This window comes from Dendrobates tinctorius, unplaced genomic scaffold, assembly GCF_039654945.1.
Source record: "Dendrobates tinctorius isolate UK_male_01 unplaced genomic scaffold, ASM3965494v1 ptg000011l, whole genome shotgun sequence".
Classification (NCBI taxonomy): domain Eukaryota; kingdom Metazoa; phylum Chordata; class Amphibia; order Anura; family Dendrobatidae; genus Dendrobates; species Dendrobates tinctorius.
In genome coordinates this window covers 72,577,041-72,598,395 of record NW_027361679.1, presented here as the reverse complement: position 1 = coordinate 72,598,395, position 21,355 = coordinate 72,577,041, and the positions used below count along the sequence as shown (strand labels likewise).

Here is a 21,355-nt window from a genome sequence, read left to right as displayed (position 1 = left end):
TTTTGACTGTCCCCGCTGGTGGTTAGCGGTATCGCACCATAGGTTTAGGTTAATGTTCACTTAATTAGGGATCAGGTGTGACTCCCTATAAAGGTGTGCTTAGGGGGTTCACTCACCGCTGGTGATATTTCTTTCTGAGTTGTTGGAGAGCCTGGTGGAAGGATGGAGCGGGATAGGAGTCCTGCGCAGTCAGCCAGAGAGGATGAGTGCCAGCTAATGGTGTCTGCAGGAAGGACTGGCATGGCTTGGTGGAGTCGCAGTTTGTGGTGTCGGCGGGAAGTGCGGGCATGGCTTGGAGGAGTGGCGACTTGGAAGAGAGTTGCACTCAGCATGCTCTACTTGGTTGCTGAGAACTGGACTCGAGCATGCTTGGATTCTTGGCAGAGGCTGGACTCATCTTGGGACTCTGTGTACTGGACTGCTGCAAGTGGTGATGGACTCTGCTCCCAGGCTGCACGATGGTGACGGATCCAGTTATGTGATGGATCAGGGTGGAGGAGAAGATGCACACAGGTGGTGGGCTCTGTTGCTAGGAGCGCACGCAACAGAGCAAAGAAAGTGGTGGTTTCCCTGTATTGTCTCTTTCCTCATGTGTTTTGTTAGTGCAGTGGTGGGATTAGTCTCCGCACCGACCTATTCCCTAGTGAGGGTTTAGGCTCAGGGCGAGCAAGGGCGTTAAGGTACGTGTGCGGCGACAGGTGCGGAGCCTGTTTAGGGAATGTGAGGAGTGTAGGGACACTGGCTCAGGGGAGTGCAGGAGGTCTCCATTTCTCCATTCCCTATCGCAGGGCCCACCATTGTTAAAGTTACCCAGGTTCCCCCCTTATTATTTAAATGCGCCTTACTGGAGGCGGTGTTTCCAGATATATGTATGCATGGCGTGTAATACCTAAATCCGCCAGGTGGAGGCGGCGTATCCACCTGCACGCTTTATTATTTAAATTCGCCCCACTGGAGGCGGTGTATCCAGGGTCACGTGTGTTATGGGTTCGCCTTGCGACATCATCTGCGTCCTGACATACGTGACCATGACACAAGTACTTCAGATTAGGCGCTAGTGTGGAGACGTTCAGAGAAGGCACATGTTGGAGGAGTGCTGGAAAGGTGTACTTTACCTTGCCTGGGAGTTGGCTGAGCCCCTGACCTGGAGGACACGTATCATGGTTTATTCAGGATCCTGGACAGGTGGTGCATGGGTTAATAGGGAGACCCTCTCTTTGGGGCCAGGGAGGGTTTTTCATAGCTTCAGGTGAGCACCCCTCCCTGTCGTTTATACTTCTATCTTGAGTGTGCCCGACCCTGCATTGCTAGTGCCTCTCGCCTGTTCTCGTACGTTTGTTGGTATATGATCTGTTCTGGACTTGGTTTACGTCTCCTGGTTTCTGATTTGGTACTGTACTGCTCGACCTGTGTTTGACCCTCTGCTTCTCCTGACTACTCTCTGACGTTCTGATACTGTACTGCATTGCCCGACCCATGTCTGACCCCTGCTTCACCTGACTATTCTCTGATATTCTGATTCAGTACTGCCTGGCTCAATCTGTGTATGACCCCCTGTTTTGGCTGACTACTGCCTCTGTTCAAACCCCGGTGTAACTGTGTCCCCTGCCTGTCACCACTGTGTCCCGGGGGTAAGCTCCGCCCTCTCCTCTGACGCGCGGTCACATGGTGGAAGGTCCTGCGGGCACTGAGCGCTCTCCGTCTCTCCTCCCCCCGCAGGTCCTAGGACCGGCTTTCTGACATCAGACGCTGCGCTCCTGCCCGGCCACCGAGAGGAACCTGCCTCCTGGGTCTCTTCATCTGTACTGGGACCGCTGATGCTTGCCTGTCATGCCACTCCTGACAACTATACCGGTGAGCGTGACATTATAAACGACCATACCGTTCTTTTCCTTCTCTCCTCTTGTTTCCCTCTGACCAGACGAGTGTGTGTGTGGGGGTTTTCTGCTACTATCATGGATCTTATGCAGACACTATCTGAGCAAGTTAAGCAGCTCTCACAAATGTTCCCAAAAATGAATGTGGAACAACGTAGTCTGGCCCACACCCAGCAACAGCTGGTCAGTACTGTGCAAGGGGCTATGGCTCCCGAGAGTAGGGATGTGTCCATTACGTCTCCAGAATCTCCAGTTAAATTACCCGATTTCTTTTACGGAGACAAAAAGGAGTTCAGGGCTTTCCGGGTGGGATGCAAATTATTCTTCTCCCTGAGGCCCTGTTCATCTGGGGGAGAATTTCAAAGGGTGGGGGTAGTTATTTCTCTGCTGCGGGGTGCTCCACAAGCCTGGGAATTTTCGTTAGCACATACTGCACCTGAACATATGACTGTAGATGCGTTCTTTGAGGCCTTGGGCCGTATTTATGACGAGCCTGACAGAGTACGCCTGGCGGAGGACATGGTGATGAGTGCACGTCAGGGTCGGCACTCTGCGGAGTGGTTTTGTTCGGAGTTTCGGCGGTGGTCAGCTGAAGTCACTTGGGATGATGCTGCACTCCGAGGACTGTTTCGTAGAGGCCTGTCGGAACGCCTTCAGGATGCTCTGGCCCTGTACCCGCTCCCCGATACCCTGGACGAAGCCATGACCCAGGCGGTGCGGATGGATCGCCGGCTGAGAGCCAGAGGAGTGATGCACTCCGAAACATCTCTGTTCTCTGGAAGCAAGGAGGTGGAGGCCAGTTCTATACCCATGGAAATTGGCGCCACCTCGATCAGAGAAAAGGAGAGGAGACACCGGCGTGATAAACAACTATGTTTCTACTGCGGGGAATCAGGACACTGGAGGAAAGACTGCCCATCTTGTCCGGCATCTGCCAAGCCATCGGGAAACTACTGGGTCTGGGTAGTGATCGAGGAGGCTGCCCAGACCCTCAGGTACTTTTTTCTCATGCCCTAAATTTTTGCTTAATGTCGAGCTGGTGGTAGACAATACTTGTGGCCTTGGTGGACTGCGGTTCATCCCTGAACTTGGTCAGTTCCAGCACCGTCTCCAGGATCAAGATAGGGACAGTCAGGTTGGAGACCCCCCTGAAAATCGTGGCCATTGACTCTTCCCCTCTCACCCGTTCGGGTATTCGTTGGGTTACCAATAATTTTGTTTTACAGGTTGGTTCCTCCCATGTTGAGGAGATGAGATGTTCTCTTATGGACAATTTGCCCGAAGGGCTGGTGTTTGGCATGCCGTGGCTTCAACGGCACAACCCGGTTATTGATTGGGAGAGAAGGGTGATTGTTAAATGGGGCCCGAAATGTATTGACTGTTCCTATAAAGCTGTGTGTTGTGTTTCCCCTGCAAAACCTGTCTTTGAGTCTTCTGTTTGTCTGGAGGGTATTCCGGAATACCTTAAGGACTTTGAGGACGTGTTCTCCGAAAGCGAGGCCGAGGCATTACCCCCACACAGGCCATAAGACTGCACCATCGACCTGATTACAGGGGCCAAATTACCCAAAGCCCTGTTGTTTAATTTGTCTGGACCGGAGCGTTTGGCAATGAAAGAATATATAACGGAAAGTCTCCGTGAAGGGCATATCAGACCTTCGGTTTCCCCGATAGCAGCGGGGTTCTTTTTTGTCAAAAAGAAAGATGGTGGCCTGCGTCCCTGCCTCGACTTTCGGGAGCTCAATAAAATTACCATCAAGAATGCATACCCCTTACCCCTGATTCCAGATCTGTGCAACCAACTTTCGGGGGCAAAATGGTTCTCCAAATTAAAACTTAGGGGGCTTATAATTTGATAAGAATAAAAGAGGGGGATGAATGGAAAACTGCTTTTCTCACCTATGAGGGGTTATTTGAAAACCTTGTGATGCCATTTGGTCTCGCTAATGCTCCAGCAGTTTTTCAAAACTTCATCAATGTAATATTTGCGGACCTAATTGGCCGCTTTGTTGTCATTTATTTAGACGATATTTTGATTTATTCAACTGACGAGCACGCTCATTTATCACATGTAAAAACCGTTCTTCAGAGACTCAGGGAGAATCAATTGTTTGTCAAATTGGAAAAGTGTACATTTTTTGTCCAGGAGCTGACCTTTTTAGGGCTTACAATTTCTCCACAGGGGTTTTGGATGGATCCCAAAAAAGTGCAGGCCATTGCAGAGTGGGTTCAACCCCAGGACCTAAAGGGTCTTCAGCGCTTTTTGGGATTCGCAAATTATTATCGGAGATTTATTAAGGGCTTTTCACAGATAGTGAAACCCCTCACCGATCTCACATGTAAAGGGGCCGATATCAAAAATTGGTCTCTCCCGGCCAAACAATCTATTTTGATTCTGAAGAATTGTTTTATGTCTGCTCCGATACTGGTACAGCCTGATCCATCCCTGCCATTTGTTGTGGAGGTCGATGCTTCCGAGGTGGGGGTGGGGACTGTTTTGTCTCAAGGGCCAGCTACTCTGACTAATCTCAGACCCTGTGCATTTTTCTCCAAAAAATTCTCTCCGGCGGAGAGAAATTACGATGTTGGGAATAGGGAGCTCCTGGCAATAAAGTTGGCGTTTGAAGAATGGAGACATTTTTTGGAGGGGGCAGAGCATCCAATTACGGTCATCACTGACCACAAAAATCTGGAGTACATTAAAACAGCGAAAAGATTGACTCCCAGACAGGCCCAGTGGTCACTTTTTTTTCTCGGTTCCAGTTCTCTATCACTTTCCGGCCTGGATCTAAGAACGTGAAGGCGGCTGCGTTGTCACAAAGTTTTGAACCATTGTCTTCCACCGAGCCACCGTCATCCATTCTTCAACCCGGGGTGGGTATAGCTGAACTTTCGTCAGAAATGGAACGGGAGATTGTGGGGGCTCAATCTTTAGCTCCAAGGGCCAAGGCTCCTCATAGATTGTTTGTACCACAGCATTTGCGTTCCGAGCTTTTACGGGAGTTTCATGACTCTAAGTTGGGTGCTCACCCAGGTATTGCGGCCACATGTGAGGCATTAAAAAGAGTGTTTTGGTGGCCATCAATGTTTGCAGAAATTAAGGAGCATGTCACAGCCTGTGGGGTTTGCGCCCGTTCAAAGAGCTCTCATTTCCGGACGGCCGGGGAATTGGTACCCTTGCCAATTCCGAGAAGACCATGGACTCATCTGTCCATGGACTTCATCACCAATCTCTCTCCATCCCGGGGTAACACGGTGGTCTGGGTACTCGTGGATAGATTTTCAAAGATGGCACATTTCGTACCCATTGCCAAATTATCCTCAGCCGAGGTTCTTTCAATGCATTTTCTTTCCCAAATCATTCGTCTTCTTGGGGTACCGACTAATATTGTATCCGATAGGGGGACACAATTTATAGCAACATTTTGGCAAGCTTTTTGTAGGAAGTTGGGGATTTCTCTGTCTTTCTCCTCAGCCTGCCACCCGGAGAGCAATGGACAAACGGAGCGCACCAATCAGTCATTGGAACAAATCCTCTGGTGTTTGACTTCAACATTGCAAGATGACTGGTATGACGCATTGCCCTTGGCGGAGTTCGCTTTTAATAACCGGATTAATCAATCCACTGGTAGGTCACCTTTTTTCATTAATCTGGGATTAAATCCTCATTTTGGTGAGTTTTCACGTTTGGATTCAAACTGTCCGGGGGTCGAAGATTCGGTCAGACAGATTAGTGATCTGTGGGCAAAAGGTTCGAGCAAGTATTGGGAAGGCGCAGGAAAAGTACAAACACTTCGCTGATAATAAAAGGGATCCGGGTCAGACCCTACACTGTGGGGATAAGGTATGGCTCTCGACACGAAACATAACGTTAAAACTGCCTTCCGCGAAGTTGGGCCCCAAATTTATTGGGCCCTATGTGATAACGGAAGTGATTAACCCGGTGGCTTATCGCTTGCTCCTTCCGTCCTCTTTGAAATTGCATAACGTTTTTCATAGATCCTTACTCAAACCTGTAGGTTCGGTGCGGGAGGAACCCACACCTTTACCACCCCCGGTATCGGTGGACGGTCATATGGAATTCGAGGTACAAAACATCGTGCAGTCTCGATGGGTTCGCGGTTCTCTACAGTATTTCGTCCATTGGAAGGGATATGGTCCGGTGTTATGAATGAGTCACTGTAGGAGGCAAAAACAGAAATACTAGTCCAGAAAACCAGAGAAGTTGGCAGCTATCGGATTGCAGACCCCTGAACCTATCAACAACAACTAGCAGTAGCCGTGGGGGGTTCCTATGGTGCCCTAGACCCCTCGATCACAGCGGCAGAACTACATAGCCTAAAGATAGAAAGGGAAATCTAAACTGCCCCAGAGCAGACTCCAAAGCAATAGGCAGCCCCCAACATATAATGACGGTGAAGCAAGATGAAAAAACACTCACACAGATAGAAAGATAGGCTGAGCAAATGATGGGGCCCAAGCTAACTAAATAGGACAGGATAGGAAGGCTGCTGTCTGCAATCCGCCAAAAACCCTATCAAAACAAGGGCCAACAGGCTGATAGGGAAAAAGGCCCTGAAGACGCTAGGCTTCAAAAAGACTATATCAGCACTCAGGTATTTTCTGAAGACAGAGCAAAAAGGAATTAAACTCACCCCAGCAGGGAATGGCAGAAATTCAGAAAAACAAGGCAAAACAAAACAAAACACAAATGCAAAAAGCAGTGCAGAAAACTTAGCTTTTGAGGAGCAGGAATCAGACTGGTCTCCTAGAATCCCTCAGAGAGATCACCAGCAAGGCAGAAGGGCATCGGCTGCCTTATATCCAGTCAGCAATTCCCGTCACCCAGTCATCATCATCATACCCAGGTGCTTGGTAATCAGCCTCACTACCTTCCTTCACCAGAAGAGGGAGTTCATCAGACCTCAATGGTGAAGGGAAAATGAACTCACAACAGTCCAGAGGATCGATCATGGGTACCGGCCAGGTCAGTGCATGCAGATCGTCTGGTCAGGGAGTATCATGCGCGAGGGGTACTGTCATGGTTTATTCGGGATCCTGGACAGGTGGTGCAGGGGTTAATAGGGAGAGCCTCTCTTTGGGGCCAGGGAGGGTTTTTATAGCTTCAGGTGAGCACCCCTCCCTGTCGTTTATACTCCTATCTTGAGTGTGCCCGACCCTGCATCGCTAGTGCCTCTCACCTGTTCTCGTACGTTTGTTGGTATATGATCTGTTCTGGACTTGGTTTACGTCTCCTGGTTTCTGATTTGGTACTGTACTGCTCGATCTGTGTTTGACCCTCTGCTTCTCCTGACTACTCTCTGACGTTCTGATACTGTACTGCGTTGCCCGACCCGTGTCTGACCCCCTGCTTCACTTGACTATTCTCTGATATTCTGATTCGATACTGCGTGGCTCGATCTGTGTATGACCCCCTGTTTTGGCTGACTACTGCCTCTGTTCAAACCCCGGTGTAACTGTGTCCCCTGCCTGTCACCGCTGCGTCCCGGGGGTAAGCTCCACCCTCTCCTCTGACGCGCAGTCACATGGTGGAAGGTCCTGCGGGCACTGAGCGCTCTCCGTCGCTCCTCCCCCCCGCAGGTCCTAGGACCGGCTTTCTGACATCAGACGCTGCGCTCCTGCCCGGCCACCGAGAGGAACCTGCCTCCTGGGTCACGCCACTCCTGACAACTATACTGGTGAGCGTGACAACATGGCACCGAAGCGGGCATCTGTGTGCACCAGACTGTGAGTAAAGCCTTGTAACTACATGCCCTTGTGTCCTCCACTTATTCTTGCGCCTTACACCCGGCTCTGCGACATCTACTTCTTTACACCATCTCCCCACTTGCCAACCTCATCTACTCTGCCCTGGGACTATAGCTCCACCTGTGGGGAGCTTCAACATCATTGCTGCCCCACACCATCTGTCCCAGAGAAGCAACCCTGCAGCGCTGGTCAAACTGACCAGAAACCCATCGCTCTACCCCTTTTTACATTGACCGCCTGAGGCCACGGACCGGGCCACTGCCACTGTGACATCTCCCATTGAAGTCAACGGGCCCGGTACCGAGTACCCCACGGCCTCTGGGGGCGAGGCATGTATGATTCGGTGTTATGAATGAGTCACCGTAGGAGGCAAAAACAGAAATACAAGCTAAGTCCAGAAAACCAGAGAAGTTGGCAACTATCAGATTGCAGACCCCTGAACCTATCAACACAACTAGCAGTAGCCGTGGGGGGTTCCTACGATGCCCTAGACCCCTCGATCACAGCCAGAGAAATAAATAGGCCTAAAGAAAGAAAGGGGAAATCTAAACTGCCCCAGAGCAGACCCCAAAGCAATAGGCAGCCCCCAACATATAATGACGGTGAAGCAAGATGAAAACACTAACACAGACAGAAAGATAGACTGAGCAAAGACAGGGCCCAAAACTACCTACATAGGAAAGGACAGGAAGGCTGCTGTCTGCAATCTGCCAAAACCCTATCAAAGACATAAGCCAACAAGCTGATATAAAAAAAGGCCCTGAAGCAGCTAGGCTTCAAAAACTAAATCAGCACTCAGGTATTTTCAGAAGACAGAGCTAAAGGAATTCAGACACCCCAGCAGGGAATGGCAGAAATCCAGAAAAACAAAGCAAAACAAAGTCAAAGCACCAATGCAAAAGGCCGAGCAGCAAACTTAGCTTTAAAGGAGCAGGAATTCAGACTGGTCACCAAGGATCCCACAGAGAAATCACCGCAGGGCAGAAGGGCGTCGGCAGCCTTATATCCAGTCAGTAACTCCACTCAGCCAGTCATCATCATCAGCCTCAGGTGTTTGATAATCAGGCTCACTACCTTTCTTTACCAGAAGAGGGAGTTCCTCGGGCCTCAGTAATGAAGGGGAAAATGAACTCACAACAGTACCTCCCCCTTGAGGAGGGGTCACCGAACCCTCAACTACGCCACCAGGGCGATCAGGGTGAGCTCGATGAAAGGCACGCACCAATCTTTTGGCATGAATATCAGAGGCAGAGACCCAGGAATTATCCTCCTGACCATAACCCTTCCACTTAACCAAATACTGGAGTCTCCGTCTAGCCAGACGGGAATCCAGTACTTTCTCTACCTCATATTCCATGTTACCTTCAACCAATACAGGGTCTGGAGGTGCAACCCCCGGAACAACAGGTTCAACAAACCTCTTCAACAAAGATTTATGGAACACATTATGGATTTTAAATGTGACAGGAAGAGCCAAACGAAAAGAGACCGGATTAATAATCTCCACAATCTTGTAAGGTCCAATAAATCTAGGCTTAAACTTAGGAGAAGCCACCTTCATAGCAATATTTTTTGATGATAACCACACCATATCACCAACCTTAAACTGGGGACCAATGGTCTTATGTCGGTTGGAAAACCGCTGGGCCTTTTCCTGGGAGAGAGAGAACTTATCCACCATTTGGTCCCAGATCTGGTACATTCTCTCCACCACAGTGTCAGCACCTGGGCAGGCAGAGGGCTCCACCTGCCCTGAAGAAAATCGAGGATGAAACCCAAAGTTACAAAAAAAAGGTGACATCAAAGTGGCAGAACTAGCTCTATTATTTAAAGCAAATTCGGCCAAGGGCAAAAATGAAACCCAATCATCCTGATCAGCAGAAATAAAACATCTCAAATATGACTCCAAGGTCTGGTTTGTTCTCTCTGTCTGCCCATTGGTCTGAGGGTGAAAAGCAGAGGAGAAGGACAACTGAATTCCCAGCCTGGAACAGAAAGTTCTCCAAAATCTAGACACAAACTGGACTCCTCTGTCAGATACAATGTTCTCAGGAATCCCGTGCAAACGAACCACCTGTTGTAAAAACAGGGGCACCAACTCAGAGGAAGACGGCAACTTAAGGAGTGGTACAAGATGAACCATCTTAGAGAACCTATCACAAATCACCCAAATAACAGTCATCCTTTGAGAGACGGGCATATCAGAGATGAAATCCATTGAAATATGGGTCCATGGCCTCTTGGGGACAGGCAAAGGCATCAACAACCCACTAGAGCGAGAACACGATTTAGACCGGAAGCACGTCCCACAGGACTGCACAAAATTCCTGACATCACGAGACAAGGAGGGCCACCAAAATAACCGACTCACCAGATCTCTAGTACCAAAAATACCTGGATGACCAGCCAAAGCAGAGCAATGAACTTCAGACATCACTCTCTTCTTCCACTGGTCAGGAACATACAACTTTCCACTGGGACAACGCTCAGGTTTGTCCTCCTGGAACTCTTCCAGAGCAAGTCTCAAATCGGGCGAGATGGCAGAAAGAACTACCCCTTCGCCTAAGATGGTAGCAGGCTTGGTCACCACAGGAGAATCAGCAAAGAAGCTCCTAGAGAGGGCGTCTGCCTTGACATTCTTCGTTCCAGGAAGAAAAGAAACCACAAAATCAAAACGTGTAAAAAACAAGGCCCACCTAGCCTGTCTAGGGTTCAAGCGATTAGCCGACTCTAGGTAAATCAAATTCTTGTGGTCAGTGAGGACCACGACTTGATGCTTAGCTCCCTCCAACCAATGTCTCCACTCCTCAAATGCCCATTTCATGGCCAACAGTTCCCTATTCCCCACATCATAGTTACGTTCAGATGGAGAGAACTTTCGGGAAAAGAAAGCACAGGGATTCATTTTAGATGTTACAGGATCCTTTTGGGACAAAACAGCTCCTGCACCAATCTCAGAAGCATCCACCTCTACCTGGAATGGAAGTGAGACATCAGGTTGCCGCAAAACCGGGGCGGAGGTGAATCTTCGTTTCAGCTCCTGAAAGGAAGAAACAGCCTCCGGAGACCAATTTAACACATCAGCACCCTTCTTAGTCAAATCAGTCAATGGCTTGGCAATACTAGAAAATTTTGCTATAAATTTCCGATAAAAATTAGCAAAACCCAAAAACTTCTGGAGGGCCTTCAAAGAAGTGGGCTGAACCCAATCGTAAATGGCCTGTACCTTGGCCGGGTCCATTTCAATAGATGACGGGGACAAAATAAATCCCAAAAAAGAAATCCTCTGTACTCCAAAAAGGCATTTAGATCCTTTGACATACAGGGAATTCTCCCTCAAGATCCGGAACACAGTCCGAATATGTTCCACATGAGAATCCCAATCCTTGGAGAAGATCAAAATATCATCCAGATAGATAATCAAAAATTTATCGACAAAATCTCGGAAAATATCGTTCATGAAGCACTGGAAGACAGAAGGGGCATTAGTGAGCCCAAAAGGCATCACCAGGTACTCAAAATGTCCCTCCGGAGTATTAAACGCCGTCTTCCATTCATCCCCATGCTTAATGCGAATAAGATTATACGCCCCCCTGAGGTCAAGCTTGGTAAACCAGCAAGCACCTTTAACTCTGGAGAATAGATCAGAAATCAGGGGTAACGGATACTGATATTTAACAGTAATTTTGTTGAGGGCACGATAATCAATACAAGGTCTTAATGATCCATCCGTTTTGGCTACAAAAAAAAAAACGGCACCTAAGGGTGACGAGGATGGTCTAATATGACCCTTCTCCAACGCCTCCTTAATATAGGATCGCATAGCCTCGTGCTCGGGTACAGATAAATTGAAGAGCCGACCCTTGGGAAATTTACACCCCGGGCTCAGTTCAATTGCACAGTCATAACTCCTATGAGGAGGCAGAGACGCAGACTCATTCTCACTAAATACATCATAAAAGTCCGCCAAATAATCAGGAACATCATGCGACTGAGGAGAGGTGGAAAACACCGGAGCCTCACTAAAGGCACACCGACAACCCCAACTCACCACAGACACAGATTTCCAATCCAAAACTGGATTATGAATTTGTAACCAGGGAAACCCCAGAACAATAGTATCATGCAGATTATGCAACACCAAAAATCTGCAATTTTCTTGATGGTCTGGGGCGACCCGCATTACCACCTGGGTCCAAAACAGAGGTTTATTTTTCGCCAAAGGAGTAGCATCAATCCCCCTCAAAGGGATAGGTGTCTGCAGAGGTGTCATCGGAAATCCACAACGTTTAGCAAAATCCAAGTCCATTAGGTTTAGGGCTGCTCCCGAATCCACAAAAGCCTTGGCAGAAAATGTGGACAGGGAGCAGATCAGAGTAATAGCCAGAAGATACTTAGGTTGAACACCCCCAACAGAAAACGTGTGTGCAAAGCGTTTCTCTCGTTTAGGACAGACAGAAATAATATGCGAGGCATCTCCACAGAAAAAACACAACTTATTACGCCTTCTGAACTCCTGACGCTGCTCTCTGGAAAAAACTCTATCACATTGCATAGGTTCAGACATTTGTTCAACAGGTGGCAACACCTCTCGTGCAGCTTTGCATTCGCGCAAACGCCAATCAACCTGAATGGCTAATGACATAGAATCGTCAAGACCAGAGGGAACAGGAAATCCCACCATAGTATCTTTTACGGCTTCTGACAACCCCTTCCGAAAGAGAGCAGCCAAGGCATTATCATTCCAGGTAGTAAGTACTGCCCACTTTCGGAATTTTTGACAGTACAATTCTGCAGAATGACGACCCTGGTTCAATGCCAGCAGGGTCTTTTCAGCCTGATCAATGGTATTAGGTTCGTCATACAACAACCCCAAGGCCTGAAAAAATGCGTTCACATTAGTCAGAATAGGATCATCTGGTTTCAAAGAAAACGCCCAATCCTGGGGATCGCCACGCAGCAAAGAGATGACAATTTTAACCTGCTGCGCGGAGCTCCCTGACGAGTTAGGCTTCAAGGCAAAAAATAATTTACAATTATTTTTGAAATTCAAAAATTTAGACCGATCCCCAAAAAATACATCAGGTGTAGGAATCTTTGGTTCAGCAGCATGTGAATGAGCAAGGTAGGCGGAAATTCCCCGCACTTCTGCAGCGAGCTGCTCCACACGATCAGACAATTGCTTTATCTCCATTGAGAGAAAAAAAAATTCCCCCTACGGCCTCAGAGATATAGAGGAAAAAATATACACACTTTTTTTTTTTTTTTACAATTCTTTCCTGCTATTGAGTACCCTAGGATCTGCGGTATGGCGGGTGATTCTGTTATGAATGAGTCACCGTAGGAGGCAAAAACAGAAATACAAGCTAAGTCCAGAAAACCAGAGAAGTTGGCAACTATCAGATTGCAGACCCCTGAACCTATCAACACAACTAGCAGTAGCCGTGTGGGGTTCCTACGATGCCCTAGACCCCTCGATCACAGCCGGAGAATTAAATAGGCCTAAAGAAAGAAAGGGGAAATCTAAACTGCCCCAGAGCAGACCCCAAAGCAATAGGCAGCCCCCAACATATAATGACGGTGAAGCAAGATGAAAACACTAACACAGACAGAAAGATAGACTGAGCAAAGACGGGACCCAAAACTACCTACATAGGAAAGGACAGGAAGGCTGCTGTCTGCAATTTGCCAAAACCCTATCAAAGACATAAGCCAACAAGCTGATATGAAAAAGGCCCTGAAGCAGCTAGGCTTCAAAAACTAAATCAGCACTCAGGTATTTTCAGAAGACAGAGCAAAAGGAATTCAGACACCCCAGCAGGGAATGGCAGAAATCCAGAAAAACAAAGCAAAACAAAGTCAAAGCACCAATGCAAAAGGCCGAGCAGCAAACTTAGCTTTAGAGGAGCAGGAATTCAGACTGGTCACCAAGGATCACACAGAGAAATCACCGCAGGGCAGAAGGGCGTCGGCAGCCTTGTATCCAGTCAGTAACTCCACTCAGCCAGTCATCATCATCAGCCTCAGGTGTTTGATAATCAGGCTCACTACCTTTCTTTACCAGAAGAGGGAGTTCCTCGGGCCTCAGTAATGAAGGGGAAAATGAACTCACAACATTCGGTTTGTCCCCTGACTTCTGCCTCTGTATCCTGCTTTGTACTGCTCTGTGTCTCCTGGTTATCTGACCCCCTTGGCTTGTCTCTGTTTACTCTTTGTCTTGTTCCTAGGTACTGAGTGTTCGTCTGGCTTCTGACTCTCGGCTCTCCTTGACCACATTTACTGTCTTTGCCTTGTGCTCTGCATGCTCCCTGCACTCACCGGTGGCTCCGCCCCCTGGTCACGTGATCGCTAGTGCCAGGTCCTGTGCTTACTACACTAGTCTCAGGTCCTTGTTCACTGCGTGCCTTCTGCCTGCACTCCCCGCGCTCTTTCACGTGCCCCTGATAGCGCCCCCTAAGCTGCGCCAGTGACACCTTGATGTCATTACAGTTTTATTTTGTCAGTATTTTATAACTCCAACTTTGGCTTTCAACACTGCCTGAATCCTTCTGGGCATGCTCTTGATTAGATTCAAACATGTCTCAACTGAAATTTGATCCTACTTCTACAGGTTCTCAACGTCGGTGCATATTGGTCGAATCAATTGGGTATGTATACAGTTTTTTCTTCAACTCTACCCACAAGTTTTTGATTGGGTTGAGGTCTTGGGACTGTGGGGGCCAATCCAGTACCCCTACTACATTGTCATTGAACTATTTCTTCGCCAAACTCGATGTATGATTCGGGTCTTTGTCCTGCCCGAACACTATGTCGTCTTTTTCATGCTCATAGTACTCGAATGTATGAAGTAACTCATCTTGTAGGATGCTCACATATAGCTCTGCATTGAGACCAACATCGATCCTGGTCAAGTACCCAATGCCTTTAGCTGTTAAGCAACCCCATATCATCATCAGGCTTTCTCCACGGAACTTGACAACTTCTTCAATTTCTCGATCCATTAGCCCCTTTTTCCCTTGTCTATTGACTTTCGTATCACCTGTTTCCAATCTTCTACTGTCCATTTTTCCTACTGATTTGCAAACTCGAGCATACACTTCTTATGATGATATTGAAATCGAGGCGTCTTTACCTTTTCTCGAGTTTCCATTCCAGACTCCCGCAGTGCTTGCATGGACATCCATGATCTATTACGAAACATACTAGCCACATCAACTGCCGTGTTTGTTGCACCAGAACTGATAGACAGGCTCGGACTGGCCCATAGGGTAACAGGGGAATCTCCCGGTGGGCCCCTGTGCAGATCCGGACCCCATCCCCACTATATGGGTAGTACTTGGCATAATCACTTGATTCACTCTGTACAGAAAAAGCAACATCTCATCATTCATTAATGAAACTACCCAGTTCATTATAATATACCATAGAGTATGGTAGAGATAAAGGTAAATTTGTGAACGAGGGTAGTGTAATATTTGTATGCAGGTTAAAAGTGAGCCCCCCAAAGTCAATGTTACTTGGCACCCCAGTCCGACACTGCTGATAGACCTTGTGATGAGCTTTTGAATGGATGGATGAACTTAATTTCAGATTCTTCCAACTGTCATGGCACACACATGATGCAGTTTGGAAATTTTCCTGGCCGAGAGACCGCTATCGATGAGCTGGATAATGCTGTTTGTTTTTTCTTGGGAAATCATCTTCACGGTTGCTCCTGGATTCAAACCAGTTACTTTAAGCTTGAGAATCAACCTATTTTGTAGTATACAGGAAAAAAAGATTTTTTCACCACCTGGAGCAAAACAGTAACAATGAAGTGACAGGACAAGCATCTGCTTATCTAATCATATGCTAAATAACTGCAAATCAAATTTATGTATAATGCTATTGCAAGCGCCCCTGCATGGTTCCTCTTACCCCTCCATACAGGGACGCTGGCATGTTCACCGCTCTGGCCATACCGCATTGTCCCCATCTGCTGGCATGTCTCCTGCTTGTGCACTCCTCACACGAGCGCGCTTCCCACTTCTTGATAGGGCAACACGCACATAGTAAAATGCTCCCAGCCATTAGCTGGGAAGCATCCTGTTTAAAACAGTCCCTTCCCCTTAGGGACTCACCGGAGCAACAATATTCATTAGCGTGTAGTTTCTCTTACTAGTGAGTTTTGAGGACCCCTGGTCCTGGTGTGGCTAGTGTCCTGAACCCGAATCCCTGGCTCCGATGTGGCCAGTGTCCTGAACCCAATCCCCTAGTCAGTGTACGGCCAGAGTCCTGAATCTGCTTCCCTGTTCCGTGTGCGACCAATGTCTGAACCTGCTCCCCTGGTCTGTATGTGGCCAGTGCCTGAACCTGCCCCCCTGGTTCTTGTGCGACCACGCCTGAACCTGCTCCCCTGGTCCGTGTGAAGCCAGTGCCTGAAATTTCGTCTCCCAGTCTGTTTCTATTCGGCCTGCTAAAACCAGTATCCAAAACCATGTCAGTAGAGAAGCCAGAAATTACTAGTCTGAACGGAGCACTAGTCCCTAATCAGTGTCAGTGAACGCAGCTGCAGTACCGTGTTCTACCTAGGAGTGGTACCTAGCAATTACTCACAGTCTAGCCTATCTCCACCATCAGTAGCTCCAGTGAACACTAGGTAGCCACTTAGCTGCGCCCATTCCTAGTCAGGCCTGGCCCTGTGGCACAGTGGGTCCACGAACCAAGTGCGCCACCTACGGGAGTAACAGTATGTATGAGATAGCCAAGATGATTGTCTATAAAATGATGGTAGTCTCACGTTCAAAGTAAAAGCGGTAGAGCAGTAGTGTATGGTGAAATATGGAGCCTGAAAGTCAAAAGTTCAAAACATTGTTACTGTATACCAGGATGGGGGGACATATATACCAGGTAGGGGCTCACGATAGGGAACATATAAACACCAGAATGGGAGACAGGATGGGGAACATTTATATCAGGATGGGGCCCAGGATTAGGGACATATATACCGAGATGGGGGACATCCAGTGGTTTGTAAAAGTATTAACCCCCTTGTAATTTTTCGTGTTTTGTTACCTCACAGCCTGGAATTTCAGTTTCTTTGAGGGTTTGCATCAGTTCATGTAAAGAATATGCCTACAAACTGTACATTTGTTTTTCTTTTCATCGTGAAACAAATGACAAATAGGACCGCATCTTCATCCATATATTTGGGGAGTCTCCCACATGTATTCTGGCAAACTCAAAATGAGTCTTACAATTTTTGTGTGTAAGCAAAGGGTTTTTTTCTGCCCACTTTTCCATAAAGTCCCCTCTATGGAGTGTATGGCACATTGTGGACAGATACTCTACACTGCTTGGGAACCCTGCAGCACCTTTAGGGTTACCTTTGGTCTCTGTGCTGCCTCTCTGATTAATTTCCTCCTTGCCTGGGCTGAGATTTTTGGTGGATGGCCTTCTCTTGGCACGCTTGTTATGATGCCATGTTCTTTCCATTTGATGATAATGGATTTGATGGTGCTGCAGGAGATCTTCAGAGATTGGGATTACTTTTTATAACCCAACCCTGACTTGTACTTCTCAACAACTTTGTCCCTGACATGATTGGAGACCTCCTTGGTCGTCATGATGTTTGGTTAGTGGTGCCTCTTACATAGTGGCACACCATGTGACACTTAGGTTGCACACAAGTGGACTTCCTTTCACTAAGCATGTAACTTATGAAGGTAATTGCACCAGAAATTTTTAGGGGCTTTATAGCAAAAGGGTTGAATACATATGCACATGCCAATTTTTAATTTTTTGATCCCGTAAATTTAATTTATGCCTAGATTGTTCTCACTTCCGTTCATCAGCTTAGACTATTTACTGCTGATACATCACACACAAATCGGATTACAAAAATATTTAAACACTGACTGTAATGTAACAAGATGGGTAAAAAGCCAAGGGGGTTAATACTTTCGCAAACCACTGTATGTGGGGTCACTTCTAGAAAATGTGCAGTTTATGTTGCTGGAAAATGATCCACAAAAAGATACATTTTACACAACTGGCCGCTGTCCAAAAACAGAATAGGAAATAAACAATAAGCAATGAGTAAATCAGACATTTTCCAAAATCACAATATTAAGGTATTGTAGATATCATACAATGAAGATGTGAACCTGAGCCTACACTAAACTGAGTCGTGCATAAACGCTGCGGCACAGGAAATGCATACATTAGAGACACTGTGGGAATACGACAGACATGAATGTAATGTGCTTATTCAATAAATACAGGATCCAATTTGGAAATGCATTCTCCACATGTTCAGTTCAGATATAATTAGGAATGGCCTGAGGAAACTGGCTCATTGCAGAGTATGACCCGCAGACCGATGGAAGCGTATAGAAATTTCTGCATAATCCCTGTAGCAGACTCCATTCAGAAGCTACCCATGTACAAAATATTCTCAGATTAAGGCCGGAGTCACACTTGCTGTAAGAAAAATCGGGCCGATTCTCTCAGCAGAGAATTGCATAAATGTTCTCTGTATGGTCATCCATGTGTAATGCGATGATGCGATTTTCTCGCACCTGTGTATCCGTATGACCTGCGTATGGCTTTACATTCTCACTGATTTCCCCCATTGAATTAAATGGCTCAATGGGCTGAAATGAGGAAAATGTGTGTGTGTCTCGCAAGTCACACTGATGGTCCGTGTGGTGTGGGATTTTTTTTTTCTCGCACCCATAGACTTGCATTGGCGAGTCTCGGCCGATATACGGTACAAATCGCAGCATGCTGCTATTTCACTTGCATGTATAATACGCCAGAGGAAAAAAAAACGGTGATGGAAGCTGCCCCATAGATTAACAGTGGTCCGTGAGCTATGTGATGTTTTATCGCATAGCACTTGTCTGTATTCAACGCTACTGTGACTCTGGCCGAAGGGTATTTGTCAGGAAATTGGGAGAGCAGTCAAATTACAACAATCAGTTTTATTCACTGACGATATATTACACTTATCTGCTAAGATATCTCTATTGAAAGTAGGAGCCAGATAATTGTAAGGCCCCGGCTTCATTCAAACTCCATAATAATGAATGGGGCCTCACTGAATCTCTCATATATCACGTATCTGACAAAAAATACTGCATGACATCAAATAGAGGTATTCCGCCTAAAGAGCATTGTTTCCATAGGAGCATACCACTTAAAAATGGTTAATGGAGCATGGAAAATTTTTCTTCCTGTCGGTTAGTATAAGAAAATAAAAATGGCCATGAGTGCGAGGGGCTTAGTAGAGAGAGAAATGAGTTTTCTTCAGGAATCAAAGTAAGAGTAGAAACAATCTAAAAACTAATACAGTACTGAATATGGTGTGGGAGCGATGTAAAAGAGAGTTCACTATGATTTTACACAACTTGGCCAAGAATATGGATTGTAATAAGATTAAAGAGGTTGTCCACCACTAGGACACTAGTAGTAGTAGTGGACACTAATCAAACATCAAGAGGAAGTTAAGGGGGTTTTACACATAGCGACATCACTAGGGATATCGCTATAACGTCACCGATTTTGTGACGTTATAGCAATATCGCTAGCGATATCGCTATGTGTGATACTTACCTCCGACCGGCTCCCCTGCTGTCCATCGCTGATCGCACGAGAATGTCCGGCTCCATTTCTCGTAGGATGCTTCCTGCTGGGCTTCCTGCTGGCGCCGACAAGCAACGCGTGGAGGCGGGCAGGAGGACGTCAGGATCGCTGTGTGTGAAAGGTGAGTATCGTGCGCTGCGTCGCTGCTGCATCGCTGTGAGGTCTGCCTGTGTGACAGCTCACTAGCGATCATTTAGCAATGTACCAGCGATCCTGACCGGGTCGGATCGCTGGTCGGATCGCTGGTGCATCGCTAAATGTAAAGGGGCCTTTAGAGAGCAGCCGCAGTCCTGGCTTCTTCTCGATTATCAATTTGTTCAAAGGTGGGGACAGTGACGACTTCGCTGGTATGGCGCCGGCATGGGTGGTGAGTATAAGTGTTTTTATTTTATCTGCGCCAAACATTCAGGTCAAGAAGGGGTCACACCTTTAACGGAAATCCCTTTAAGGCTAGGGTCACACGGCCATATTTTCTTCCATCTGAGAAAGCTAATAACACTCCGATAAGACATCCTCAACCCATTCAAGAAAATTTCAGTAGCAATCTTGCCAGAAACTACAAATACAAATTGAAGCTACAAATCTGGATCAAATTTTGCTAGTTTTTGTTCTGATCCTGCTCCCACATAGAAATACATGTAGTCGCACGCTCCGGTCTGAGTGCCGGCGGCAGTGCCAGGTTTTCATGCGAGAGGCTTGAACGAGAATGAGCCCTAACATGTAAGTTGTCTTCCTCTGCAGGGCTCACACTACGAAGAAAGGTTAATTTTGATTTGACACTGCTTCAAAGAGGGAAATAACACCATATGGATGCCTTCACACACATATACAGGAAAAAGGCGGCTTTTTTTAAGCATTTTTTTCTGCTGATTTTTGACAGAATAATCTCTAAAAAGGCTTTGTGCTATTTCAGAAGTGGCCATAAAAGCTCTTGATCGTTAATGCAAAGAATCGGTTTGATCTGTGCAATGTCTATCTTTCATAACGGAAGTTATTTCGATGTTGTCAACCCACACAGAGTAAAACAGACCCAACTGGCGTATAATGGGGTCCACTGGTGATCAACTGAATCCCACATAATGATGGCCAGCGTATTCTTGCCATAATAAGTGACAGAACCTCAGACAGAGCTGAACAGAGATACGAACATCTGAGAGATTGAGCTCTTGTTATTTATCCATAAACTTGGTTTATAAATTCTATCACAACATAACAAGTACAATTTGGCAACCATGGAGAAGTAAATGTTAGCCTTGTCTTTTTTTTCTTGGCCGTTGGCTATTTATTACAGCAGTATGGTTATTAGACAGACTCGTGCTTTACAACATCCACTTTTTTTGTAAATTTCTATTAGGTTAAGTTCACTCGAGTGAATGAAAAATGAATATGAGTTTCATCCAGAATCAGATGATTTTCATCCATTTTGTCATTCGCATGCAATCCCAGGTTCTGTATGTCCATGACATACATATGTCATCCATTTTTAAAGATCATTAGTTATTAAAATTTAAAAGTCCAAATACAGTTTCTTGTATTGTAATGTATCCGTAAAAGTCTGATGCTATAATGGAAGAAACTAGTGCATGCTGCAATATTTTTCACACTCAGATTCAGTCCATGAAAAAAGCACTCATCTGAACAACCCAACTGAGTATCACAGGTCCTAGTGCTATCCGCGTGATGTCAGTTTTTTCATGGACAGCACTTGGACTTGTGGTGTAAACTTAGCCTAGGGCCAGCGCTACTTCACATTTCAAGAAAGGCTATATTGTACCACAATATGTCTTCTACAACTCTTATGAATGATTAAAAAATCTGTGCAATTATTCAGTGTTTCATAGACATGCAGCTGTTTTTAGGTGACATTTTTACAAGCCACAAGACAGTTGCAGTCGCACTTGACTTACATTGATTTTACGGATGCAAAGTGCGGTAGCCAATCTTGCATTTGCTGTTACCGTTGCATTACCATCATATTATTTTACAATGTGCCTGCATTGACTAATATTAGATGTAATGTAATGTGATATTGCGTTTGTAATTGTTGTGATTAGTGATGAGCGAATGTGCTCGGATAAGGTGCA

At 46.5% G+C, this 21,355-nt stretch overlaps 1 protein-coding gene across 1 annotated transcript in view; it reads right to left on the bottom strand.

The window, feature by feature from the left end:
* Nucleotides 1-21,355, bottom strand: part of PSD3 (pleckstrin and Sec7 domain containing 3) — a 662,461-nt gene that overhangs the window by 637,893 nt on the left and 3,213 nt on the right. The window lies entirely within an intron of this gene.